The sequence below is a fragment of the Mustela putorius genome, unplaced genomic scaffold (assembly GCF_011764305.1).
Source record: "Mustela putorius furo isolate JIRA1106 unplaced genomic scaffold, ASM1176430v1.1 tig00003859_pilon_pilon_pilon, whole genome shotgun sequence".
In the NCBI taxonomy this organism is placed as follows: Eukaryota; Metazoa; Chordata; class Mammalia; order Carnivora; family Mustelidae; genus Mustela; species Mustela putorius.
Window position 1 is genome coordinate 19,091,980 of NW_025422011.1, and position 8,892 is coordinate 19,100,871.

Consider the following 8,892-nt stretch of genomic DNA (forward strand, 5'->3'; position numbering starts at 1 on the left):
CTGCTTCTGCATCTTCCAGGAGGAAATAATATTGAAGATATGTTTCTGGATTCTCATTAAGAATGATCATTAAGTCTCTCTCTGCCTGACTCTCTGCCTACTTGTGATCTCTCTCTGTCAAATAAATTTATAAATAAATAAATCTTTAAAAAAAAAAGGTGGGGGGGCACCTGGGTGGCTCAGTGGGTTGGGCCTCTGCCTTCAGCTCAGGTCATGACCTCAGGGTCCTGAGATCGAGCCCCACATCAGACTCTCTGCTCGGTGGGGAGCCTGCTTCCCCCTCTCTCTCTGCCTGACTCTCTGCCTACTTGTGATCTCTCTCTGTCAAATAACTAAATAAATAATCTTTAAAAAAAAAAGAATGTTCATTAAGGCAGGAGGGGTGTTTTGTGAGTGGTGGGTTGAGAGTACAAGATTTATTGATCTTTTTTTCCCCTCTCTCTATTCAGTAAAGTTAAGGTAAAGTTGTCTTTTGTCTGGTGATTTCTTTATTTTTCTTTTGAAACTTCCCCCTGTGTAATAAACATCCCTCCCCAATCTCTTTATGATAAGCACAGTTAATTTACAGCCTAAAGCCTGCTTTCTAGAAGCATTGGTGGAGACTTTCTCTCTGTCTTGTTTTCAGGATTTTATGAAAACTAGACTGCAATTTGCTCTGTAGCTAGTCTAGAATCTGTCCTTCAAACCCAGTTCTTATATGCATATATAGCTTTAGGATGCAAAGAGAAGAAATAGAGAAATAAATATGATATAAAATTTTTATGGGCCTAATATTCACTGCTGGTAAGTCTGGAAACTTAGCAAATGGGATGGTTCACAGAGAAATTTGTATGCCATGATAAAAAGGCTGAGCTTAATCCTATAAGACTTTGGAAGATATGAGGGATGTGAGAGAGAAATGAAATGAGGCCATCTGCATTTTTTTAAAGACTTTATTTATTTATTTGAGAGACAGCAAAAGGGAGAGAGAGAGAGAGAAACAGAGGGAGAAGCAGACTCCCCGGTGAGCAAGGAGGCTGATACGGGGCTTGATCCCAGGATCTTGGGATCATGACCCTAGCTGAAGGCAGACATTTAACCCACCAAGCCACTCAGGTGTGCTGACCAGGCAACTATTCAAACTACAGTATGGGAGACACTATTCATGCTATTCAAGTACAGGGTGGAGGAGAAGACTGAGACAGGGGACCTGTCTATTAGGTTCTACAATGATTTAGAGGAGATGATAAAGTCTGGAAGAGAACAGTGGCTGTGAGAAAGCAGAACAATATTTAGAATGAAGTATTTATTTTAATTTTGTGTCACCATAAATAACATGCAATCATGTCTCTTAAATCTCCTGCTTCTGATTCCCAAAATTAAACAAGATCATCTACTTTAATGTTTGGGGGTTTTCCTATTAGTAAAACAGCAGGGAGAAAGATGTGGAAGGGATCCATTTTGACATTGGAATATGTTGCTAAATCTCTGAAAATGGCAAATAGGAGTCTATTCTGGGAAATGTGCTTCTTGCCAGTAACATCTGGCAGCTCGTTCTGAGATGTTTTCCAGGTTGCAAAAGACTTAGGATTTCACTGCAAGGATTTCAGGGGAAAGAATTTGCCTTTGCTGTTTTCAATATCATTGCCCTGAATCAGAAATTTGCATGGATGCAGTTATGAGCATATAAATCTCATTTAAGATGCTCTATCCATATCTGATTTCAATTAAACTCAGAAAGCTGCTACTGCTCATGAGTGGTAAAGTTTAAGATCTTTAGACTGTCATATAAGGGTCCCAGTATCTTTTCAGTTCCTGCCAGGACACCACTGACACTTTGTGAATTTGTCATATCCAAGCTGTCCATGTGGTCATGTCTCTCTGCATTTGTTCATGCAATGACCTCTACCCCAATTTCCCTTCCTCCACTCCATCTTCTTCCAAATTCATCTCAAAGTTTAATTCCTCTTTGAAATAATTTTATACTCTTCAACCATTTGAGCCCCCTCACACTATCCCTATAATCTACGCAGTTTTCCAACTCCACAATTTTCCAGCTTATTCTGAGAATTTTACAGATTTTAATGCACACGTGATCAGCAAATCAGCATTTAAGTTTACTTAAGAGTGGCTCAAAAAAGAAACCAGATTATTATAGCAAAAACTCCTGTATATATAATCAAAATTAGAGCTTCCATCTGTTATTCCCAGAAAAATACGTTATAAGCCGTTGATAAGATGAAATCTTTCACATCTTTTCTCAGACAGCAATTGGCAACAACCAACTTAATGAATTGCATTTAGTTTTTGTCCTCAATATCCATTTCTCTTCTTTAATAAAGAGGTTTATGTAAGACTTTTATTGGACAAAATATTCCAGTGACAGTCGCATTTCAGAAAAGCTATAAAGACCTTGCTTTTTGGTAGCCTGCTACATACTAGAGAACACAGGCTGGGTCCCCTCTTGAATGGGCTGAAGAGGCTTTTGCTTCTACAAGGTTTAAATAAGCAAAACAAATGTTTTACCTGAGGTGAAATGATTGAGCTGCTCTCCACTGACTTACAATGGTGGGTACGTAGCTAGAGGAAAAATTGGCCTGGAATATAGTTCCACATAACACAAAGATTGAAAAGTACAAGGGTTTGGGTTAAAAAGGTACAACATATTTCTCGAAAGGGAAAGAATAATAGATTTAGACTCTCATAAAGTTGTCTGAAAGTTCCTGAGAAAGATAATGGTTTTGAAAAGTGGATAGTAGTTCATTAGTAGTGAAGAAAGTAAGTGAACTCAAGTATAGGGCTTAATAGACTATCTTGCATATGAGTAGTAAAATGTTTAAATGGATATACCCATATATTCCCACTGAGCCTATGAATCTATCAACTAACATTGAAGAGCATATGATGATCAAACCCTTTACAGATAGGGAAATTGGAGTCCAGTCAGGTTTACTGTCTCATTTTCCAAATAATCACAAGAACTAGCATGGAGTTCAAACAACACATCAGTTACATTTTTCAAAAATGATAAAAATTGATAAAATATTCAGAAGAAAAGAGGGCACCTGGATGGCTCAGTGGGTTAAGCCTCTGCCTTCGGCTCAGGTCATGATCTCAGGGTCCTTGGATGAATCCCGCATCAGGCTCTCTGCTCAACAGGGAGCCTGCTTCCCCCTCGTTTTCTGCCTCCTTCTATGCCTACTTGTGATCTCTCTCTCTGTCAAACAAATAAATAAAATCTTATTAAAAAAAAAAAACAAGAAGAAAATGCCACACACACATACATACATACATAAAATAAATTATAAATGCTTGGAGAAGACTCAATATTTCTCTATATTTAAAATTGTAAGTTGATCTTTTAAATTATTTTTTTTTCTGTTTCTTTCAGCACATAGCTCAGGTTGGCTCCTTCTCTCTGTGGCATTTGTTTGCTGTAGTATATTTATCGCCTGGTGGAATGCAGGAAACTGTCCTATCACAAGTGTTTGACAATGCATAGAAAGAGAATATTTGCATGTCAGAAGTGTATTCACACCACCTGGTTATTATCAGCTTCAGTAAAATTCCATAGTTCCAGTTGTTGACACATGATGGAAAATGTGGGATATACACAAACTGTCAAGTGGGGTAAAGGAGAGATTAGTCGCTGCCAAAGAAGAATGAAGAGGTATTGGTGATTACAGTTTCAGACCGGTATTGCCTTTTAATTGCTGCCTAAGTGGCAGGATTTCCGGGCATCAACATGACTTTAATAACCTCCTTAAATACTCAACCTCTCTCCCCTTCTTTTCCCTCTTGCCTTAAACTGTACCATTAACAACCGAGTGCCTTCTCATTTCTGCTGAAAATGCAAACCTGCCTGGAAATGGAAACCAGGTACATGATTCACTTAAATTCTCTTTCCTAAGGGGAATTGAGAAACTGAACATAAAAAACAGAGAAGTTAGACACAGAAGACAGAAAACAAAAAGAAACAAACAAACAAACAAACAAACAAAAAAAACAGGAAGAAGGAGAGGGGTGCTAGGAAGATGAGAAGAAAAGTAAAATGATGAGTGCAGGGATGAATCACTGTCACTGTCTATACCTCAGAGCCCGTATTTTCTGTGCATATCCACTTCATCAGGTTTGCTAAGAGAGAGATACAGATTTTCTAATGGAACTAGGAAGGGGAGAATGGCTTGATTATGGTGCACCAATTTCTAATCACTGAAATTAAAATAATAGTGGGGATAATCCTTAAAAGGATGCTAAAGCATTCTGCCTTGGCAGAACGAGTCTCATGTTAGTTGCAGTGGGATTTATAAATTTCATTCCCATGAATCATTAATTTGGGTTCATTGATTGCATTATGTCTATACTTTTACCTCCTACACTATTGTCTGATACTTAGAAGACACTACAAACCATAATTCAATGAATTGATTAATTAATTTTATTACCACCTTTCTTAAAAGGGAGAGAGGAACCCACTTTCCAGAATGTTAAACTGAGTCCATATGTGTTTTTTTTTTTGAGTCCACACTTTAAACAAAATAGGCATACAGAGTAAATGATTCAGTTATAATGAACATATTGCAATGCATTTTCTATGTTACACAGAACCAGTTGATGAAGCACCTAGGCATTAGGAAATAAAAATGCAGACGTAAATATCCTCCAACGTTTTATGAAGCAAGAAATATATAGATTATACTTAAAAGTCTAAAAAGTGCAGGGAAGGTTAGATTATTTTTTCTAAATGAAATGTTAGGTGAAATGCTCTCACTAAGAATACATTGTTATGAATATGATAATTCATTAATTAAGTAAACTTTTACTTTATAAATTTAACTTGGTTTTATACAAAAGCTTTATATCTCACATCCTGACATTCTTATCTGTGAACAAAGCATAAAGTATTAGTATTAACTTTCTTACATTTTAAGTTTTACTCAGTTCTCAGTAATCTATTGATTTCTTCAGAACAAAAGTCTAAAAAAGCCTCTTATCAAACAACAAAATCAGTGGCATCCAGACAGAAGTGGATTTAGTTTCTGTTTTTCAGCCTTAACTGTGTGAAACAATTGGTGCCCCTCAGTGATTAACAAGTCACTCAGATGGTCCCCTGGAATCACCCATTATGTCTGAGCATAGTCATAGAATATAAATATGGGAGCTATTGGTACTCACAAGTCTTACATATTTGGGTCAGGTGGGGTCTGTTACTAAAATACACAATTAAAACCACGTAGTTTAATATATATGCCTATATATGTATATGTACATATGTATATATGTATACACACATATATAATATATACAAAAAGTAAATGTATACACATGTAGTTTTAATTACATATATAAAGTATATACACATATACAAAATGGAAATCATATGCATATTAAAATGAGTTAAATCTATAATTATTGCATGTTTTACATTCTCATGTGAGAAATTCAAGAGGTAGACAAACAGTGGTTTTGGCTCCACTTTTGAAAACAACTATACAAACTGTATATGTACATGTGTTTGGCTACATGAAATTTCATAAATGAGGAAAAGCATACACTAGTTTGTTAAATGTCATACTCTTATATTGTATGAATGTCTAGAAAATAAAACTCTCTGTACTTAAAATTCACATTGAGATGCAAAAAGATTCAACAAGCACATATTTAAAGATTGGAAGGCAAAATATGCAAGTGAAAACTTGTACTTGATTAGCTTATGTGATTATAGGCAATTTTCTTCATCAATTTATTATTTATGTTACTTTCTGTTATTTACAGATTTATGTCATCTTAATAGAGTTTAACATATCAATATAGTAACAAAATAATCCATATATATTTCAAGAGACTTCAAACTTAAATTCAACTATGAAAACAGAATTAAAGACAATGCCTTATATCAATGTAAAATACTATTAAAGTTGCTGCTAGTAATGCATAAAAAGAAGAAACGAATAAAGAGTTGAGACCTGAAAGGGTTTTTCTATTGTTTTGTTATTTATATTTAGGACCTGTTCCCTCATCTAAACTGAAAGCTGACTCTGTCAGATTTTTCCTGGGTTCCCACTGGCTCAAAGTGCCCTACCTAAAGTCAGTATTCAGTGAATACTTGTCACAAAAAATAAGTCCAATGTTGACTGACTCAGAATTCAGAACCTTGAAGTGACCTCATCTTAACCAACTGAGCCACCCAGGCGTCCCTGAAGTGACCTCATCCTAATAACAACTGCAAATCATAAAGAATTATTCCAAAATCACATCTGAAATCTCCGCTAGCTTTGTCTTCATAGAACTTTTTAGGAACATAAAAGAGGAAACTTTTTATAAATAAAATGCAATGTTATTAACACATGTCATTCCTCAGATGTCATAGGCTTTCTTTTGTTTTTTCCCAGGAACAATTTTTTATTGTGTTATGTTAGTCACCATATAGTACATCATTAGTTTTGATGTAGAGTTCCATGATCCATTGTTTGCATATAACACCCAGTACTCCATGCAATCCATGTCCTCCTTAATACCCATCACCAGGCTCACCCATCTTCCCCCACAAATCCTGTTTTTGTCCCCAAGTCCATAGTCTCTCATGGTTCATCTCCCACTCCGATTTCTCCCCTTTCATTTTTCCCTTCTCCTAATGTCCTGCATACTATTCCTTATGCTCCACAAATAAGTGAAACCATATGATAATTGACTTTCTCTGACTTACTTCACTCAGCATAATCTCCATTCCCATCCAAGCTGATGCAAAAGTTGGGTATTCATCCTTTATGATGGCTGAAAAGCCACAGCAGACTCCTTAAAAAATCCACTGCAATGTATTTCCCCAGGATACTGCTGTATCTCTCTCTCTTTTTTTTAAACAGTTTTGTGTGCCTTTATTTAAAAATAAAATCATATTACTTATTGGTTTTACAACTTCTTTTCCTTTAACATTTCTTGATGCTCAGTACATATCGATTTTTTTTTATAAACATATATTTTTATCCCCAGGGGTACAGGTCTGTGAATCACCAGGTTTACACACTTCACAGCACTCACCAAAGCACATACCCTCCCCATTGTCCATAATCCCACCTCCGTCTCCCAATCCCCCCTCCCCCCAGCAAACCTCAGTTTGTTTTGTGAGATTAAGAGTCACTTATGGTTTGTCTCTCTCCCAATTCCATCTTGTTTCATTGATTCTTCTACTACCCACTTAAGCCCCCATGTTGCATCACCACTTCCTCATATTAGGGAGATCATATGATAGTTGTCTTTCTCTGCTTGACTTATTTTGCTAAGCATGATACGCTCTAGTTCCATCCATGTTGTTGCAAATGGCAAGATTTCATTTCTTTTGATGGCTGCATAGTATTCCATTGTGTATATATACCACATGTTCTTGATCCATTCATCTGTTGATGGACATCTAGGTTCTTTCCATAGTTTGGAAAGAACCAAAGAGGTACTTCTGTATCTCTTAAGGGCAGACTAAATGCCCATATTATGGTGGTTCATATCTCTGCCCCTTTCACTAGAATAGCAGCCTCCTATTTTTAAGAAATACATTTCTGTTGTTTTCTTTTATTGTTTTTTTTTAAGTTTTTATGAATGTCTTTAGTTAAAAGGACAAATTAGGTATTCAACAAATATTTGCTGAATGAATTAAATACACAATGGAAGGGTTATAATCTTAGTCTGAGGATCTTATACCTAAAATGCCTCAGATGTGGTAGGGTGTTTTTGGATGAAGCTGAACATCTCTTTCCCAGATACTGGCTGCCAGAAACTCATAGTGGTAGACAATGAATGAAAACTTTGTGCCTTTTATGAGAAGTGTATGATCACACAAGTTGCTGCTGATATTCTGGGTGAAGAATGGAAGGGTTATATGGTCCAGATCAGTGATGACTATGACAAACAAGTCCTCCCCATGAAGCAAGGTGTCTTGAGTCTACCTGCTGTTGGGTCTACCTGCTGTTGAGTAAGGGGCACTCCTGATACAGACCAAGGAGGACTGGAGAAAGAAAGCACAAATCTGTTTAGGGTTGCCTTATGGATGCCAATCTCATTGTTCTCAACTTGGTCATTGTGGGGAAAGAAAAGGGGGGCAAGGATAATCCTGGACTCACTGATGCTACTGTGCCTTATTGCCTAGGGACCAAAAGAGCTAGCAGAATCCACAAACGTTTCCATCTCTCTAAAGATGATGTCCGCAAGTATGTTGTGAGAATGACACTAAACAAAGAAGAAATCTAGAATCAAAGTGCCCAAGATTCAGTGGCTTATTTCTCCATGTGTCCTCCAAGACAAATGTCAGCATACTGCTCTAAAGAAACAGTGTACTAAGAAAAATAGCTGAGAAAATGCAGAATATGCTAAACTTACGTCCAGGAGAATGAAAGCGGTGAAAAAATAAATGCCACAAACTGATTGCCAGGAGATGGAAGCTGTCCTCTATGAGAGTTTCTACCTCTGTATGAGGGCAATCAAAAATGAAATTTCCTAAAAGTAACAAATAAATATGATCAGACATCAATGAAATGCCAAATACAGTCACACATATTGACACCACTGGCTATTCAGTATGGAACGTACTCCATTGTTTCCTCAATCCAGATGCATTCTAAATATTACCACTTAACAGAGACACTAGAACATTTTTCTCTAAATCTAACATTGTAGAGATAAAAATATTAACCAACATGTTTTACATGTGTCCATACACTGAATATATTTTAAACCTCTTCTTGACATTTAGATCTCTATTATAAAGATGAGTTAATATACAAGACACAAGTGATGTTATATTTGCTCCTCTTTTAAGTGGCTTCAGATGTATATAATGCATATAAGCAATTATAAAGAGATATTTACCTGTATGTAAAATTTTGGCATTATAGAATATTTAAAATTTTATATTCAGGAATAGCC

General features: G+C 36.2%; 1 pseudogene; it reads left to right on the top strand.

Annotated features, from left to right (window-relative positions):
* The first annotated feature begins 7,705 nt into the window (after nt 1–7,705).
* On the top strand, nt 7,706–8,441 carry LOC106006150 (annotated as a pseudogene).
* Nucleotides 8,442–8,892: the final 451 nt, after the last annotated feature.